General features: G+C 47.7%; 1 protein-coding gene across 1 annotated transcript in view; it reads left to right on the forward strand.

The window, feature by feature from the left end:
• POLR3C (RNA polymerase III subunit C) overlaps positions 1 to 19,349 on the forward strand; it is a 139,472-nt gene that overhangs the window by 88,287 nt on the left and 31,836 nt on the right. The window lies entirely within an intron of this gene.

Here is a 19,349-nt window from a genome sequence, read left to right on the forward strand (position 1 = left end):
ATTGATAAAAATAATAAAGGTGGGATAGAAAATAAATAAATAAATAAATAAATAAATAAATAAATAATCCCTAAAAACTGGCTAAATTTGACTACTCTCCCAATATATAAGAAAGGAGAGAGACAAGATCCTGCCAACTACTGTCCAATTAGTCTTCTTTCTGCAATTATAAACTCTATGCTAGATTTCTCTGCCACAGATTACAGGACTGGATGTTTTCTGAGAACATTATAGTGCCAGAACAGGCAGGTTTTAGGGATGGACATTCAACAATAAATCATTGCCTAACATTACATCATTTGGCAGACAAATACTATAAACTTCCAGATGGAGCTCTTTTTGCTGCCTTTATTGACTTAAAGGCAGCTTTTGACTCCATTCCCTGAGAAAAACTTTGGAGGAAACTAGCTGATTCATTGACTGATCATCCTCTGCTTAATGTGATCGTTCAGCTGCAGCACCATGCCAGCAGGCAGGTTAAAGGCAGTAATTCCAGCAGTGTTATCCGCGTACGGCAAGGCTGTAGACTACTGTTTAGCCTTTACATTCACGATATGGCGGCAGCTTCATCTCCATCCTTCATCTCTCTCTCTCATCGTCCAATCCCAGTTCTTCTGTAAGCGGATGACGCAGCTATTCTTTCGGTTTCAAAAATTGGATTACGTGGAGGTCTTAAGGAACTTTCAAGGTACGATGCTAAACAATGCCTTGAAATAAACTACCAAAAAACAAAACTTTTGGTCTTTTCCAGAAGACGCTCTGATAATCCATCAAGGTGGACAGTTCATGGCAGACCCACTGAGCAGGTTGTGGGTTAAGATCTCCTGCTCCCTGCCACACTGTCTCCCCCCAGAACACCATCTTCCTGCCATATCACTCCTCCTTGAGCAAGCTAAAAGGTTAAAAGTCACAAAATAGAATGGGTTCATACAAAGAGGATGCAAGAGATTAAAAATGTGTCAGGAAGCCTGTTTAGACAAAAGATTCCCTTCAGATTTAATCAGTGACTGTTGTAAGACAAAAGGTTGCCCCTTCTTAGCAGAGCCTATCGAGGTGAACATTCTTCCCCAGCCAACCAGATCTCCATAATCCAACCACAAAAGATCCCTACCAAGGTGAACAGTCCAGGCCAGCAGAGAAAGCCACGGCCCCGCAGGGAGCCTGGACCATCAGAACAGGAGAGATAAACTGCAGGGGGCCTGGCCACAGAGCACCTTCTCTCCGAACTCTGGTGAATTGCACTCTCCTAGAATTCCTAGTGAGCACCCCCTGCCAAGAACCCGGCCACATACGCCCTCCCAGAAGTTCCTGGAGGTCGGGGACGCCTTTGCATAACAACAGCCAAGCTCTCCTGCATAAGGGGCTTGTGGGGAGGATAGAAGGGTGGCCACCTCCAACCAGCAGACTCTGTACACGCTCTTGGAAAATAAAAGCACCTCTGATCAAGCAATCGCCTAAGAACTTTCATTCCCGGCTCGGAACGGACCTGGTAAGAGTTCCTCCCAACAAGGTGAAATCATTTAAATACCTAGGTGTTCACTTCCCATCTGCCTGGGGTCTTCAAACGAGAGTCAGCTATGAAAACTCAAAAAGTACCTCGGCGATCAACACATTTGCTAACTGGCAGGGAACCACTTTGTCCCTGAAGCAGTTGAATTATTCAAGGCCAGAGTCCTTGGCATTATGCTGTTTGGATCTCAGAGGTGTATTTCTTGATCCCTGGACAAATACAGACAAAATTCTTAAAATCAATAGCACATATTCCTTACTTGACTTCTAATGCCAGCACCAGATTAGAGCTAGGCTACATCTCATTTGATGCCTGTGCAATGATGTCATCTGAGATTCTGGGTGAAACAAATTATTTGGGGAACCTTATTGGTACCCCTCCTTCCATATGATGTACGTCAGTCTCTCCTGAAAAAGCAAGTTAACCAAGATCTGAGATGGGGTGGAGCGTCAGCGCTTAGGGCCTAGAAAAAACCTTGGTAGAACTTAAGCAGAGGGGATGGGATTTAGACATTCAGGTGGCAGAGCCAAGCTTTCCTATCGCCCTTACAAATGTATTGCTCTCCCCCCTTGGACGCTCCCCAATTACCTCTATGCGGCATGAGGGTCTTCTCCCTAGCCCGTATAGATGCTCTCCCTGCTAGGGTGACAGCTGGTCAATATGCCAGACTTCCATATGAAGATCGGGAATGCATTTGGTCAAAGACAGAGGTCGAGTCTGTTTCAAAAATCCTTCTAAAGTACCTGCCGTACTCTCCTTGGCAATCAGAGCTAATACACCCCCCCACCCCTGGAGTCTGATAGACTCCACTCATGAAGAGGAGATTGAGGCTTTTTTACTTAACAACCAATACCCAGCTATTTCAAAGGCAGTAGCTGTCTAGATTGGAACCAGTGATACCAAAGGGTGAGGAAAAAAAAGCAGAGAAGGAAGGAAGGAAGGAAGGAAGGAAGGAAGGAAGGAAGGAAGGAAGGAAGGAAGGAAGGAAGGAAGGAAGGAAGGAAGGAAGGGGAGCTGTTGAACCACTACTGAACAAACTGTGTTTGACCTATCCTGGCATATAGGGCAAACCAGCCTCTCTTCTGACTTTTGCACCTTTCCTCTTTCTCTCTTTTGCTCTTTCTCTCCCTTCTTTTCTACCAAGTGCCCAAACAGCTGGAGTGCAGCTGGCAATATGCGAGATCCACACCAAGAAAAGCTGTGGTGTTTCCTCCTTGCAAAGGGTCCTTCTCTGAGGAAACCGCCCTTGGTGCTTGCGAAGCCAGGCTCATGCCTCGTCAGGAGCACAGAGAGCCTTGGCTCCATCCGGGTGCTGCAGTTTCATGCCATCCCTGGATCAAGGAGTTCTGGGTCCAAGTCCTGCTTAATCCAGGAGCTGACTGAGTGGCTTTGGGCCAGGCACTCTCTCTTGCCCAGGGTGTTGTTTTACCATGATGGGCATAAAATGAGGAGAAAGGAGTGCCCTGTGAATGCTACCTTGAGCTCCAAAAGGAAATGCAAGATATCAACTCTTATGTATAAACCAGAAATGGGGAGAATTTTAATTCTCCATCATCTTCCCCCCAAATAATTTTCAGCCAACTCTCTCTTGAAAGTTTGCAGCCAACTCCCCTTTGTAAATTATCTGTACGTTCGATACGGTTCAACATTTTATTGGCAACACGTGTTAGCATGTAAGAGCTAGTGAGGAAAACATTTAGATGTGCTCCTACAAGGCCAGATGCGTGAAGATGCGCTTACCAGAGAGACGGGAGGGTTGAAGGTCTCTCCTTATGGCAGAAATGGTCAGAGAGCCCCGCTGGTTTCTGGCCTTGGTTGGTTGGGTGTTTTCTCTTCTCTTCTCTTCTCTTTTCTCCTTTCCTCCTCTCTCCTCTTTTCTTTATTTTTAGCCTACAATCTTCTCTCCAGGACGAAGATGGGGAGGGGGAGAGCAATTGCTGCTTGTTTGTAGCCAGAACTGTCGAGACACAGCATTGGCTGCACAGAGTTCATGGCGTTCCTTCAAAATCTCCTCTTCTCTGGATGAGTTTTTCCAATTTGTCCTTCCTGCCCCCTCCCTATAGAGAAAGCTTTTTTCCCCTTTGGAAGTATCAAATGAACATTTTGCTGCATCCTTTCTTGCACCTGAAATTGGGGTATAAATCCCTCTTTTTGTATTATCTCCAGCCCCCCTCCCTGAAGTTTGCTGCTTCCTTCCTTCCTTCTTGAGTAAGAGGAACACTTTGTTGTCTTGGGGGGCCCTGTCTCTCTCAAGGAAAAGAGCCACACTAGGAAGTGGCCATGTCTCTCTGCACATTCTGGCACGTTCCCTGGGCCAACTCAGCCTCCAAGATAGGGGCAGGTGAAGGAAGGTGCCCACAGCCCCCCATAAGTGCTTCTTTCTTTCTGGGATTCACAGTCCAGCTTCGATCAACAATGCTTTTCCTGTTAATTACATTACCATATATTATTGTTACTAAAATAAAACAGTTAGGAAGTTGAATATTTGTACAATATAGTAATAAAATAGGACAAATAACTTCTTTATTTGATAGTTTTAGGAAGAACAAATATTTGAAGAATAGCATGTAAAGCAGGCATGCAATATAACTGTGATCCTTGGCTTAACTGTTTATGATATTAACGTGGTCTTATATGCTGTACAAGTTCTAAAACCTCTTCAAACTCTGTATCTGATGGGCAGCATCCTAAGCCGTTCTCTAGCTGCAGTCGGCTTCCAAGCTTAATGTTTGTAATTTTGTAATTATAGGTGCAAGCTGTCTTTCTGCCAAGCCCCAAAACCTGAACTGGAGGGAGGGGGATATATAAATTCAAGTCTCTCTACAAATACCCGACTCCCCCATTCCCCACCATTCCTAATTCAGAAATACTGGTCCAATTCTTTCCCTTCTCCTTCTCCTTCCTTCTTCCTCCTGTGAGACCATCCCCACACTTCCAGGCCTGTTCCTTCCCATGCCTGAACTCCAGTTTACATGAGAGCTCAGCTGGCATTGCTGCTTCCCTATGGAAACCAGGGGAGAGATCCGTGGGATGTGTCCCGGCAGACAGCAGAGGGAACTCCCGCCTAAGAAATGGTGGGGAAGCGTCAACGGGATGAGATGGAAGAAGAAATTCCTTGGCTGCCTCCAGAAGGAACGTTTGTTTACTGCTCCTCCACTCAGGATCAGGATTTCTGGGAACCCCGAAGGGACATCTCAGAGCTGGCACCCTTGATGAGCATCTGTCCTGGGAGCGCGCCATTGGACAAACACCACCAAGGATTCTCAGCTGGGCTGGGAGTAGCCCCCAGCATGGACCCCTCTGGCTGGTTTTGTGGCCATTGGGTGGCAAATGAGGATGCCGAGGGCTCACTTTGTACAGCCGTCAGTCCTGGCGCAGAACACCCGCACCGCTCAGAGGTCTGCTCTGGCAGGAAACACAAAGGGGGCCGGTTCTGTTCCTCCCTCTTTCATCCATCCTCCTTCATGTTCCCTGTCCATCTTTTCTTCTCTGTCCACGGTGTCAGCTGTGCTCCACACAAACTACCTCGGAAGTTGGTCTTAACGCATCAGTTCTATGTCCTGGGACTTCTCTGCAATCTGCTTAGCTCCCAAAGGCCTGAAGAGAGAGAAGGGAAGAGAAGAGAAGAGGGCAAATGACTGCCCTGTGCACCCAGCAAACAAGACAAAGATTAGACGGGGGGGGGCTAACCGAAGAGCGCAGAGCGCACCCTCACCTGGCAAAGGTGGCATTTTGATGTGAAAGGGACAGCAGAGCTTTAATGATTTATTTTTGTTGTACAATATTTGCAAGCCGCCCCATGCAAAAGGCAGGGTGGCATACAACAAAGTAAGGCATGAAGAGGTCAACGTAGAATTCAAACAAGGCACATCACCCCCCCACCAACTAATTAAGGCTAAATGTACAGAAGCATGTTGTCTCCACTGCTCTACGGGAGACCTAGCACTGAATCATTTGTGCACTATGAATGCCCTTCATGGTCCTTTAGGTGGGCACTGGAGCCCCTTTTCCTCCTCTCATCCTGGCTGACCTTGAAAAAAGCTAAGCAGGGTCAGACCTGGTTAGGACTTGGACAAGAGGCCACCAGGAAATCCTAGTAGAGGCCAAACTGGGATGTTGTAAAAGCCTGGAAGAATGCCAAGGCAAGCTATTTCCTTATTGTTACCAAGAAAATGACATGAATGTGGTCACAGTGACCTTAGCTAATCTGAAAAATCTATGCAATAGCAAAATGTTTCTACGATTGTTGCCAAGAAAACAACATGAATGTAACCATGAAATCAGCAGGAATCACACTCAGTTTTCAGGAGGGCTTGTCTTTATTTTTTTCTTTCTCTGAGATATGTTGGAGGAGTTCTATACTTGCAAGCAGATTTCTGTAATCCTAAGGACTAGGAACTTGCTCATTCTCTTTTAAAGCAAAAGCCAACATCCAAGGAAGGCACATTCTGGAGAAAATGGCCCGGCGTTCTGTGTTTCCTCTCTGCATCCGCCCACTATACCTGCAGGCCTGTCTTCCCAGCAAGTTGTTCAGCTTTCTAAATTTGGCAGGTGGCAGCAAAGCAGCCTGAGGTTCAAAGCTGCTGCCCACCAAAGGCACGGCTGACTCCCTGGGAATTCTGCGGGGCAGGCAGAAAAAGACCTCGTAGGATGTCTAATGGGTACACACTGTGGCTTTTGTTCCAACCGCCGGTTTCTTTCAGGATTCCTCACCCCCTCAGCCTGGCCTACTTTTTACTGTTGGTTGCTGCTTACTGGTCTGAGCAGACCCAGAGCGGCGTCTGAAGGCTGCCCAGCGCCCGGCCTGTTTTTCTGCCTTTCTGGGAAGGTGCTCTTTCTGGGGGGCATCCTTGGGTTCCCTTGATGTTCTCAGACTTTGAAATGAAAAACCCCCTCTTCCAGGAGGACATGGCCAGCCTGCCGGCACCCTGGTGGGATCTCCCAGGAGAGGGCTTTGTTTCTATAGGAAAGGTAAGACCCGCCTGGCTCACCACCTGGCCTGGTGCACTTGGTGCCCATTTCCTACAGAGGAATCCCAACATTCAGGAGGAGGAAATAGAGCGATCAGGTAAGTCCTCCCACACTATTTAACAGGTCAGTTAAAATCTGGCAGCGACGTTCACAGAATGTACTAATAAGCATGGTGAGTTTTACTTTTGTTTTTCTGGCATTGCATTTTGTGTGAACTTCGGTTATTTGGATAATGTAGAGTTTTATGTAGGGGTTCTATGGCCTCTGTGAACCTAGCACGTGTGTTGTGTGAATGCAGCTGAAGAGTGTATGAAGACTGGCGTGCTTGTAGAGCAGACTAGGCACCCTCTCCCTGTTCTGACTGGACAGGTGGCTGTTTCCCACCTGGGAGAGGCCTGAAGTTAGTCCCATCATGGTTTTTTCCAAGCTGCTGTCACTAATTCATGCAACAAACTGACCCAACAGGCCAATGCTCTTATTTCCAGATTCCCAGCCAGGGAAAGCTGAGAGAGAATATAGACAGTCCTCGCTTAACAACCATTCGTTTAGTGAAGGTTCGGTGCTGAAAAAACCAACAGTGCTGAAAAAACCAACTTACCACCGGTCCTCACCCTTATGACTGTTGCAGCATCCCCACAGTCACATGGTCACGATTTGGGCATTTGGCAACCGCTTTGCATTTATGACTGTCACAGCATCCTGGGGTCATGTGATCCTCATTTTTGACCTTCCTGGCTGGCTTCTGGCAAGCAAAAGCAATGGGAAACCGCATGATTTCCTTAATGACAACATGGTTTGTTTAACGCCCATGGTGATTCACTTAACGACCACCACAAAAAGGGTCATAAAATCAGGTCAGATTCACTTAATGACCACTTCACTTAGCAACTGAAATTCTGGTCCCAATTGTGGTCGTTAAGTGAGGACTACCTGTAGCTAGGCAGGGCTACTTAATGACTGCACTCAAACAATTGCCTAAACTCTAAACCCAGGTCAAGAAAACCCAGTGATCATGTCCATAGAAGGTGAAATCCCCAAATCAGCAAGCCATGTTCAAGTAAAAACAGGATAGTCTGGTTTTCACAACCCGCTAAGACGAAGGCTTGAGTTCTCACAACTTGCCGAAACACAAATGGCCCAATCCCATTTAAGCCTAGACGAGCATGTTGTGTGAAGCCAGGCAATATGTGAGCATGAAGGTTAAGATGCATGAGGCTGGGAAATCACACCTGGTTTGGAACCCCAGCTTACACCACTCTGGTTTTGTAGTATCCCTTCCTCCGACCAGGGGTGGCCGGGTTCACCCATGACTCTAAGTAATAACAGAAGTCCGGTGTCTGTCCTGCCTTTCCTTCGAGGCCTGGAGGTGTGAGCTCTGAGCTCCCTCCACTCACCTTCCCCACGGAAACAACCCGGGGCTGAGCCCCCCAGGCTGGCTCTGGCCCAGGATGGAGGGGCTGGCCCCGGGTCCCCCGGGAGCTTCTGTGGCCAAGGGGGGCTTTAACCCAGGTCTCCCCACGCCTGGCCCAGCCCCTTCCTCACTTTGCCCCACTAGTTCCTAATGTGGTTTGTGCAAAATCATCTTCAGTAGGCTGGGTGAATCCGGGGGGTTTGAACAACAGGGCAGAGGGCGTTACGCACATCCTGTCCTGCCTTAGCGCAGTACGTGGATTTTAAACAGGCTGCTGCAGACAAAGGTGTTCATAAGGAGCCTCAGCGCTGCCACACATGCCGTGTTGTTGTTGTTGCTGCACAAATTCCTACCATTTGTCCAATGCTGTCGTGACATGTCTGATGTCCCTTGTCTCCCGCTCCCCACTCCACTGCTGCTCCTGTGATCGTCGAGCGGCTTCAGTTTGTTCCTCCACCGAGTTAAAGTCTCAGAGATCGGGTGGCAGAAGGATGTTCTTCTGTCATTTTTGCAAGGCAAGATTCCTCCTTTAGAGCGGCAGAAAAAACCCACTGGAGGAATTGTTCACTCCCTGCTGGGGAGAGGACTGTACCATGAAAGCCAGGGCATTCTCTCTCACACCCAGACACACACACACACACACACACACACACACGTGGCTTCCCTGAGGGAGAAGGGCTGGAAAACCACCCTCCGCCAATCCCCTTCTCCTTTGCCAGGACCGTCCGAGCACTTGCTCCTCCATCAGGCCGAGGAAGAACCGGCAGGAAAAAGCTGCTGGGGTGTCCTTCAGCCCAGGAGGGTTTCGCCTCCGCTGAAGACAGGCAGCCGTGCCAGAGCGCCTCTTCGCAGAAATCTTGATTCCCGAATCCTGGACTTTTGTGGGACGGCCGAGGAACCAGAGCAGTCCCTTGGTCCTGGGTAGGGGTTGTGGGTGGGAATTGGTTCCAGCGCTGAAAGGAAGGGAGAAAACGCTTTGCACATGCCTTGAGACGGAGAGACGCGTTGGCTGGGATCCCACAACATGCTTAAGGTGCCTGCTCAGTTACGCCACATTTGGCTTCGTGAAGGTTCCTGAGACATGCCCACTCCACCAAATAGCAGCAAGCCAAGGTTCAGGCAACCAGGGTTCCCAGGCGTGCAAATGCAGCCACCAGGCCTTTAACTGACCTCATTTAAATACGTTGTGCAGATCCAGCCTCGTTTTACCGTTGCCACAGGTGATCTTGCGAAGAAGTACTTTTTTTGCCACAGGTGATCTTGCGAAGAAATACCTTTTAAGCCAAGTCTGGCCACAGCCACGGCTGGTCTCGGAACGAGGGCTGTGCCCTTGCGATCACTGCGCGCCGAGGTCTGAGGAGGAGCCCCCGTTTGTTTTAAGCTGCAAGAAAGTCGATTTAAAGGGGTAGGAAGTCGTCGCGGGGGCAGGATCCTGGATCGGGGCTTAGATCTGCCAGGCAGTAACTGTTGGCCGAGGACGAGGGTGGGTTCTTCCGTGACCAGGCGTTTCTTTCGCTCGTCCAAAGCCCCAGATTGGGCTCCCCAACATCTCCACTCCGCTCCCACACCGTGGATGGAGCTGTGAGTCCACCACAGCAGATCCATTAGTTCTGAAGTCAGGAGCCGTGACAGGCTCAGGTGCCCGCTGGATGCAGAGTGACCCTGGTTTGCAAACAGAAACAGTTGATGCCCCTCATCATCAAAAGGGGGGAGACCCTTGAGACACAAGAGGAGGAGCTGTTTCTGTTAATAGACGGACAAAAATTTGATCCCTCTTAACTGGAGTTTAGTATCCTATGAATGAAATCTGGGCCGGGAGCAGGAGGCCGAATGAAGCAGCAGGAAATATCTGGGGAAACATTTGTGGCTAGTGTCCCCCTGGAGCCAACTTAGCCAGGCCTTGGTGGCAAAGCTGCAGGGAATCATGCCAGGGGGAGGGGCAGCAAGGCAGCCCCCAAGGACTGTGGTTTCCTTCCACCCCCTTGATTTTTTAAAAAAAAGATCCTTTAGAAACTTTGTGGAAAATGATCTATTGCAACGTTCTCCCTCCAGAAACCCCTTCATTTTCAAAAACAGGCTCAGGAAATGCAAAATGGCAGCCAAGGGGTGGGTTGGGAGCCTATCGCCCCTCCCCAGAGAGAAGAAGAGAAGAACGGGGCAGCCACCTTTCTGGTTTGCCTTCTGTTGAATGGGTACGCGGCACTTGGTGGCACCACGGATCTTACGGGTGATGTTTGCTCCTTGCAGCAACCATTCTGTGGTGTACCGGCCGCGTGTCCTCAATATTTCAGGTGCTGAGAAAGTGTGCCCCTCCCTGGGTTGCCCCCAGTCTTAGTCTGAATTGGCACTACATGGTCAGCAACGTCTGGCATTAAGAAGTAAGGAGGTATGAAATCGGAATACAGGTAGTCCTCATTTAAAGACCACAATTGGGACTGGAATTTTGGTTGCTAAGTGAAGGAGTCATCAAGTGGATCTGACCCAATTTTACCACCTTTTTGCATGGTCATTAAGCAAATCACTGCAGGCATTAAGTAAACCACCTGGTCATTAACTGAACCACACGGTTCCCCACTAATTTTGCTTCCCAGAAGCTGGCCAGGAACGTCGAAAATGGCAATCATGTGACCGTGGGATGCTGCGACGGTCATAAATGTGAACTGGTTGCCAAGCGCCCAAATGGTGATCATGCGACCGTGAGGAATGCTATGACAGTTGTAAGTGTGAGGACCAGCTGTACGTCGTTTTTTTCTAGCACCGTTGTAAGTCCGAACCATCACTAAATGAATGGTTGTTAAGCAAGGACTACCTGTAGCTCTTGCAAACACAACCCTACCCCCAGACGCTCTCTCTGTTTGAATTTGGAGTGAGGAATTCTGTCTATTTTGTCAAAAGGGATATTGCCTGCCTGGGCATTTCTCTTGGTGTGGCATTACTTTTCTTGTTACTGCAAGTTTCCTGTGGGGGCATCTGGCACTTTCTCAGAAGCTATGCTCCGTTTACTATGTCCCATCATCCTGGAGACCGAAAAAAGTTTTGGAGCCTGCCCAATTTCGTATTAACGCACCCTGTCAGCACGCGATTTGTTCTGGATGCCTTGGAGTTAGTCTTGACTCTGGGCTTGACTCAGAAGGGGTTTGCCTGGCCTCCTCCTTCCGGGGGCTGCGATGGACTGGCCCAAGGTCATCCCGCTGGCTTTGTGCCTAAGGCAGGACTCGAACTCACAGCCTCCTGCCTTTAAACATTACACCAAACTGGCTTTCTACAGTCAATAATTAAATAATTAATTAAACCAATAATTAAACCAATAAACAATAATACTATTTTGATTTAGGATTGCCAACTTTATCTTGGTAGAAGAGTTTCCATCCTTTAGTTGCTGGTTTGCAGGCTAAAATTCAGCCGGCAGTGCTTTTCCCAGCTCAGCGCTCAGATTTACCTGTTGACCTTTCACCTGTCAATCAGCCCTTAAAATCTCAGGAGCCTTGCCCAGAAGGCAAATGATCGGAAACTTTGCCTGGACTGATGCAAGATCTAAAAGCTGCCTAACAATGGGAATGGAGATACTATCTGTCTGGGGCATATATACGTCTTGTTTTTTGTTTAGGTATCACCCCAACCTCCCACTTGCCATTCCCTTGCTTCCTAAGAAGCTGATTAGCAAGATTTTGCAAACAAGATCTCTTCTGCTTAATTAGCCAGAGTCTGCTATTCGAAGGTTGACTGCTTCTGAACATGGAAGTTCCATTTAGTTACCATGCCAGCAACTGTCAATAAGCCTTTCCTTCTCCATGAATCCCACCCTGTTTTAAAACATGTGCCCATAATTGCATCTTGTGGCAGAGAATTCCACACATAAATAATGTGTCGCAATCAGAAGAACTCAAGTGTTGCCTGGTCCGTTAGTCGGCGTTCAGTTGAGTCCTTAATCTCAAGTGTTTTTGTTATGTGCACTGAACACTGGGGTTTGCTAAATATGGTTTGGGATTTAGTGTGTTGCTGGAATTGAACCCAATGTTGGTTGGTTGGTTGGTTTATTTAGCAAATTTATACAGCTGCCCATCTTACAAAAAGTGACTCTGGGGAGCTTACAAGCAGAATAACAATTAAAACCATATCACAATATAAAAAACTCAGACATAAATATCAACAAAAATAAAAACATAAAGGAATAAAAACATAAAAGAACCCCATTAAACAAATCTTGCTTAAGGTAGCAGTGGCTTACTGTGTTCTGTGAAGCCAAACCCAAGTTTTTTGCATTTTGGAAAGGGTAGAAGAATTGTTTGCACCCTCCTCCTTACCCCACGTTCACCCAGCCTCTGCCTGGTCACCACCCTGCTCCACCCTGCCTCCACACACATGCCTGAAATCTGGTGTGTGTGCACAGGATGATGCTTATAGCCCTGATCTGGGCGTGTTCCCTGCCTCACCTCTCTTATCACTCCAGCTTTGTGTTCTGACTTAACCTCTCGCAGGCAAACTTCCTGGTGGTTTGGACATGGTGGTGGTTCGGAATTTGCAAGGCCACCAGGGCAGGAATCCCCTTTTTACCCAGTCCTGGAATACAGTATATGAAAGAATAAGTGAGCTTAATTTCCTGAGAATTTCTTCAGCCAAAGAACTCCTTCCTCTCTTCTGGCCAGGGATCAGTGAAGAGAGGGTTTATATGCTTAGATCTGTATCAAAGGGTAATCAATTAGGAATGGCAATCTGCACTTTGCTCCTGTGTCTATTTTTCTGCAGGGAAAGCTGGTTCTGTTCACAAATGACAAAATGGAACATTTGGCTAAAAGAGGCAATGAGGGAATTATGAATGGTGATGATTAATAGCAACTATTATTTATATAACCCTACTAGACACGGGGGACACGGTGGCACTGCGGGTTAAACCGCTGAGCTTGCCGATCGGAAGGTCAGCAGTTCAAATCCGCGTGACGGGGTGAGCTCCTGTTGCTAGTCCCAGCTCCTGCCAACCTAGCAGTTTGAAAACATGCAAATGTGAGTAGATCAATAGGTACCGCTTCGGCGGGCAGGTAACGGCGTTCCGTGTAGTCAGGCCGGCCACATGACCACGGAGGAAGTGTCTACGGACAAACGCCAGCTCTTCGGCTTTGAAACGGAAATGAGCACCGCCCCCTAGAGTCGGACATGACTGGACTTAACGTCAAGGGAAACCTTTACCTTTACCTAGACACAGAGCTTTTCAAATTACAACAGAGATTAAGTTTCATAGGCCTCTACCTTCTATCTGTAGGGATTCGCAGCCCAAATTGAAACTGGATGCAGGCAGAAATGGAACCAAAGTTCCTTGGAACAGTTTGTGGGAATAAAAAGGCTGATTTGGGATTGCGTCTTTCTCTCGGGCACCTAAGATATATGGTATCACCTCCCCAGGTTATCTCCACAACCCTTCTGTGAGGTAGGCTGTCCTCAGGAGACCTCCAGGTCAGTTAAAAATGTAGGCATTGTGTTCTTCCAACATGCTAAGCTTTGTTAATTTTAACCTTGGTTAGCTTTTTGTGGCTTGGCATATTTTCAGATCCAGTCTTGTTCCAGAATATGGGTTAGTTTGGTAACCAGATGAAGGGTGCTGTGTGACCCCCCCAACAATGGCCTAAAGTCACCCCATGGCCTTCTGCGGCTGAGCAGGAGCCTGGCCTAGTTCCCTCACAGCCTGAAAAACGGCCTCTTCTGATCTGGTGGGAAACTGGGGGTTGTGCCAGGGGTCCAGCCACACCTTCAAGCACCAGGACTGGCTTCACCCCAAATACACGTGTGTGTGTGTGTGTGTGTAATGCACAACCCACTAGGCTAGAAGATGGCTCAGCATGGGAGTTCAGAAGATGCACTACCCCTGAACTCTGGAAGGAAACACAGTGCCCGTGTTCACATGACACACTATTCTGATACTCGCTGTATTCACATGAGACACTACAGTATTCCCAAATCCTCTGAATGCTTCATGGGATGATCTGGTTCCCATCCAACAAACTAAAGTGATGCCTGCTTGGGTTTACCACAACACCTTGAACTAGAAACGAGTTTATTTTTGCTTGCCTGGCGAGCTGTGCAAACCTCAGCCGCTGCCCTTTGCAAACCAAGGCTGAGTGTCATGTGAAGCCGGCCAATGAAACTGTCGAACAAACCACGATTCAGCAAACCACGGCTTTGCGCGCGTGGTGTGAACACATCGCCCTCCCACGGCTGCAGCTTTCCAGCGCGGAGGCTGGGACGGCCAACCCCGAAGGGTTAACCGCGCGCAGAAGTTGAAGACGCGTCGCTCTCCGGGTTTATTTAGTGTCCGGCCGGGAGGCTGCGGCGCAGGAGAGGAAGGGCGCAGGAGCGGGAGGAGGAAGGGAGCAGCGGCTGGCCGAGCGGCGGGGAGGCTCTCGGGTCCCCCGGCCGGGGCCGCCTGGGCTTTCCTGCGCTCTCACGTGCCTCCCGGGGAAGGCAGGCGCTTTGGGGAAACGGAGGAACTGGAAGCGGATGAGCGGCTGCCGCCTGGGCGCCCCGAGGTGAGGCTGGGCGGCGTTTTCCCGGTTGGATTTCGGCCTTTCGGAGCCCTTCTCTGCCCGGGAACCGGCGGGGGGCTGGTTTGTAACGGGAGAGGTGCGGGCGAGGGAGGCTGGCAGCCCGGCCGGCCCCTGCCCCGAAGGCTCCCTCTCCGAGGTCCGGAGCCGCGCGGGGGCCGGAGATGGTCGCCGCCGAGGCGTTCTGTGTGTGCGCAGAGGCACGCTTTGGTCGGTGGCTGGTGCGCTTGGCGGAGAAAATCAGCCGGAGTTTTTTGCGTTGCTGCGCTGGCTTCCAGTGCCAGAGTGGGGGATGGGGAGCCCGCAGCGTCGTCTCTCTGAGCATGGACAGAGTTTTTCCCACGCCTCTGAGTAGCGGGCCCGGAAATACGCCGTAATATTAAGAAAACTGGTATCTTTAGTAATTGCCTTTGCGCAAGGCCCCCTGAGCATGCACAGAGTGCTTCCCCCCTTGACCCTGAGTAGTTGTGCCCAACCAACTGGAATTGGGAGATTAGACCAAAGGTGGTGCTTTCAAGGGGAGTTTTCTGCCAGGCTGCGAGAACTTCCTGAATCTGGATTGTTGCGGTATCTGGATTTTCTCTGTTTTTTTTCCCTTCTGGTAATTGCATATCCCGAGCCTTGAGATCATAGGAAGTGTCTGGAGGCCAGGGGTGGAAACGAGTTTCCAGCAGGTGGAGGCTAATCAGCTTCTTTTCGGGGATAGCCCTCGGTTGAATCTGCGACATCAGATTTGCTTTGTGTGTGAGAAATTTAGATAGTTAAACCGTGGGGCCCTTGTGCTCAGCCAGCATAGCCCCTTGGGTTGACTGGAGAGGAGGGGGCAGCGGCCTGGCGTGGAGAGCATCGCTGAGAAATCGAAAGGAAGGAGTGCTAGTCCTGCACCGGGGAAAGGCTGCGTGCGCACAATCCACTGCATCAAGTTGGGTCAAGAACAAGTGGCTGCACTGGCTCAGCATGCTAAGCTGAGAGAGTGCCAACCTCTCTCTCTCTGTCTTGTGATTTAATACTAGTTACGGTGATTCAGTGAATTGTGCAAATTCCACAAATGGGTTGTGTAAGCAAAGTAAACAAGCTAAGAGTGTTGTGCATACATGTATTGGTGTTGACCCTTAAAGGGCCTGCAGGATTACCTTGCCCACCATGGATCTGCCTGGTTCCTTGTCCCTTTTGAAGTTCAGCTTTCCGGCATGCAGATCAGGGCCTACTCCTGGGTGGCCCTGACTAGAGAATGCTCTTTCTCTTCCCCACTTCCTTCTTTTGCCAGGCTTTTAATTGTACATTTTAATTGTTAATTTTTTTGATGGCTTGTTTTAGTTTTGCATTTTGTGGCACTGCTTTGAGCGTTGGAATAACCAGGAAGTGGAAATGGAAATACAAGAATAAGTAAACTGACAAAATTAGAATGATTTCTCCAAAGTCAGATTGTGGCGGAGCTGTGAAACACGGTGCCTTGTTTCAGACGAGGGTCAGCCAAAGTCTTCTCCCAGTATTGCTTGCTAGCAGTTGTGACTTGGAGGTAGAGTGCCCCTGCGCTTGAAGGTTCCATTTCCCCCTCAGGATTAACAATTGCTGATTCTGCATGAATTTGTCCATCCTTGCCAAGTGACACTGAGGGCTGTGGGCTCAGACACAAGTGTCTTGCATTAAGTGTTATGGCCTTGCTATAAATACCAGAGAATCACGGAAAGCAGGATTCCTCTTCTGCCTGAGAAAAAAGCCTTATTAAATTCCCAGGGGGCACTACTTCCATTTCTTTTTCTAATATAATTTTTATTAAATATTTTTAAAAAAGAAGATAAAAACTAATACAAACTAATATAAAATAAGAAAAGAGAAAGAAATCATAGAGAAAGCTAAAAGTACAAGAAAGGGAGGAAAAGGAAAAGAAAGAAAAAAGATGCAAATATGTAGCTTCTTTACAGCAGTTATAAGTACAATTATAAATTTATCTCTTACTCTGTGGTTACAACATAACTCTCTTCTTTCTATAATCTATCCTGTAAACATCAAAACCATAAATCATAAGCTCGTTTTTTTTCTGTTTCATGCAAAAAGTCTATAATTGAGTTCTAGTCAGCATTAAATGTAGGTATTTTCTGTAATCAAAGAAGTCAGTTTAGCCATCTCAGCAAGTTCCATCGTCTTCATCAACCGTTCCTCCATTGTGGGTAATGCCGAATTTTTCCATCTTTGTGCATTCAGTGATCTTGCTCCAGTTTTCATGTACAGAAACAAAGCTCCATAGCTTTTTTCCAACTGTTTGTCTATCAATCCCAAAAGAAAAACTTGTGGTCTCAATTATATATTAGTCTTTAAAATCCTCTGAATCAGTGTATGTATTTGAATCCAGAATTTTCTAGCTTTTTCACACATCCACCAAACATGATAAAATGTCCCTTCTTGTTGTCCACATTTCCAGCCTAAATTTGAAGTGTCTTTATACATTCTAGACAATTTCTCTGGTGACATATACCAATGGTACATCATTTTATAAAAATTCTCTTTAAGATTATGTGTGAAAGGTGGAAGCTCCCCTGTGCAAGCACCGAGTCATGTCTGACCCTTTGGGGGGATGCCACTTTTGTGATGTTTCCTTGGCAGGCTATAGAGCGGGGTGGTTTGCCGTTGCCTTCCCCAGTCGTCACCTTCCCCAGCAAGCCGGGTGCTCATTTGACCGATCTTGGAAGCAGGGCCGCAATGGGGGTGGGGGGCAAGCGGGGCATGTGCCCTGCACGCTGCGCTGGGGGGGGTGCCAAAATGAGCGCAGAATCCATGTTTGCCCTGGGTGACACAGACCCTAGTTTGTGCAGGCCCTGCTTGGAAGGATGGAAGGCTGAGTTGACCTGAGCCGGCTACCCAAGAATCCAGCTTCTAACATAGTGTAAATTTCAATCCTTTCAACCACATATTTTCCCATTGTTCCATTTGTATATTATAACCAAAAATTTTAGCCACTTTATCAGACATACTTCTGCTTGTTCTTCTGTTTCAAATTTCAATAAAAGTTTATACATTTTAGCAGTTACATGTTCATCATTTGTACACAATTCTATTTCAAACTCAATCTTACAATGCTTGTGCTGAGATCTACAAAGGTGTTTTTGGGCACAACCTGGATTTGTATCTATTCCATATTCTCAATATGGCACGTCTAACAATGTTTTTTAAAATCCACATTAGCCTTGGCTTTATTGTACCACAAATACTCATGCCACCCAAATCTCAGGTCATGTCCTTCTAACTCCAAAAGTCTTCTGTTTCTCAGCAACACCCACTCTTTCATCCAAACCAAACAGCAAGCTGCAAAAAACCATTTCAAATCAGGTAGACCCAGTCCTCCTCTTTCCTTTGCATCTTGTGACACCTTATACTTGAGGTTTTTTACCCTGCCACACAAATTTAGATATATCCTTCTGCCACTGTTTAAATGGTGCATCAGTTGTCAAAACAGGTATTGTCTGAAACAATGAATCATACTAGGCATTCATTTTTATCTCTTCAGCAATGACAGTTGTAATTTCTGCCATCTTAACATATCTTTTTTAACTTCATTCCATGTCTTAACATAGTTATTTTGAAATATCATACAATTCATATTTGTCATAGTGATACCCAGATATTTTACATTCTCCTCAATCTCAAAACCTGTTTTATTCATCAATTCTGTTTGATCTTCTATTTTCACATTTTTTGTTAACATCTTGAAACCTGCTAACCCACCAAATTCTTTTAATTTGCCCATTAATATTTCAGTTCCCTTTAAAGGATCTTCCAGAACCAACACCAAGTTATCTACAAAAGCCCTTAATTTATAAGTTCTTTTTAAATCTTTACTCCTGCAATCTTCTCATCTTGTCTTACATCTATATTCAGTATTTAAGGAACCGAAATAAACGAGAGAGGAGACAGTGGGCATCCCTGTCTTGTTCCTTTTTGTATCTCACAGGGTTTTGTTAGATCTCATTAACAATTATTTGTGCATTCTGTGAAGTGTAGATTGATCTTACCCATTTTATAACGTTCTCTCCAAAATTCGTTCCTTCCAAAACCTTGAACAAGAAAGCACAGTTCAAATTGTCCAAAGCCTTCTCTGTACCAAAGAAGATCAATGCGGCTTGTTTTTCAGGGACGCTACTTCCATTTCTCGTGTTCTTTGTGGACCCCTTGGCAGGGCGTTGCGCAAATATTTTGCAGAAATGTTAACTCTGCTCCATCTCTCTGAGCTTGTCACAGGCAGAATTCACACAATAGGAACTGCAGTGTAGCCCACAACATTGTAATATCACGCTTCTTCATGGCGCCGTGACTACAGCCACGGAACACGCAAGTCTTCAGCAACTTTAAGATGTGTGGGTTTCAGCTCCCCAAATTCCTCAACCAGCTGGGGAAATACTGGTCTACCCGAAACTGGGGCGATTGGGCTGTCAGTGGTGAAGTGTGTGATGGGAAACCCAGCCCTCGTCGTATCATGTTGTGTGAACCTGGCCATACTGGAAGCCAGACCGGTATGTTTGCCAGGGCAACGGATGTTGCATGACGCAGCATCTGCCTTTTGGGAAGCTGAGAGGGGCGAGAGCCTCCAGGTGTTGCTCTGGGTTCTGGCGCAGTCCCTCCTCCGAGCCTTCCTTGCACGAGGACTAGGAGGTGCCAGCCCCTTGGGGCAGTCCTGGAGAAGCAGGCGGGGACCAGATGAGCGGGAGACGGCGGTGGCAGGTGTCTGGGAAGCGGGAGGTGGGCAGAGCAGCGAAGGCTGCAGGGCTGTGCCTGGTTTCTTGTTGGCGTCCATTCATCTTCCGCTGTGCACTTTGCAGTTTTGGGGGGTGATGCACGGCACGCAGCAAGAGCTGGATCAGCCTGTGCCAAGCAAGAACTTGCACAGTGCAGAGCTTTGCCAGATGGAAAAGGGATGAAAATACCTTAA

Source organism: Candoia aspera, chromosome 17 (genome assembly GCF_035149785.1).
Source record: "Candoia aspera isolate rCanAsp1 chromosome 17, rCanAsp1.hap2, whole genome shotgun sequence".
NCBI classification, from domain to species: Eukaryota; Metazoa; Chordata; class Lepidosauria; order Squamata; family Boidae; genus Candoia; species Candoia aspera.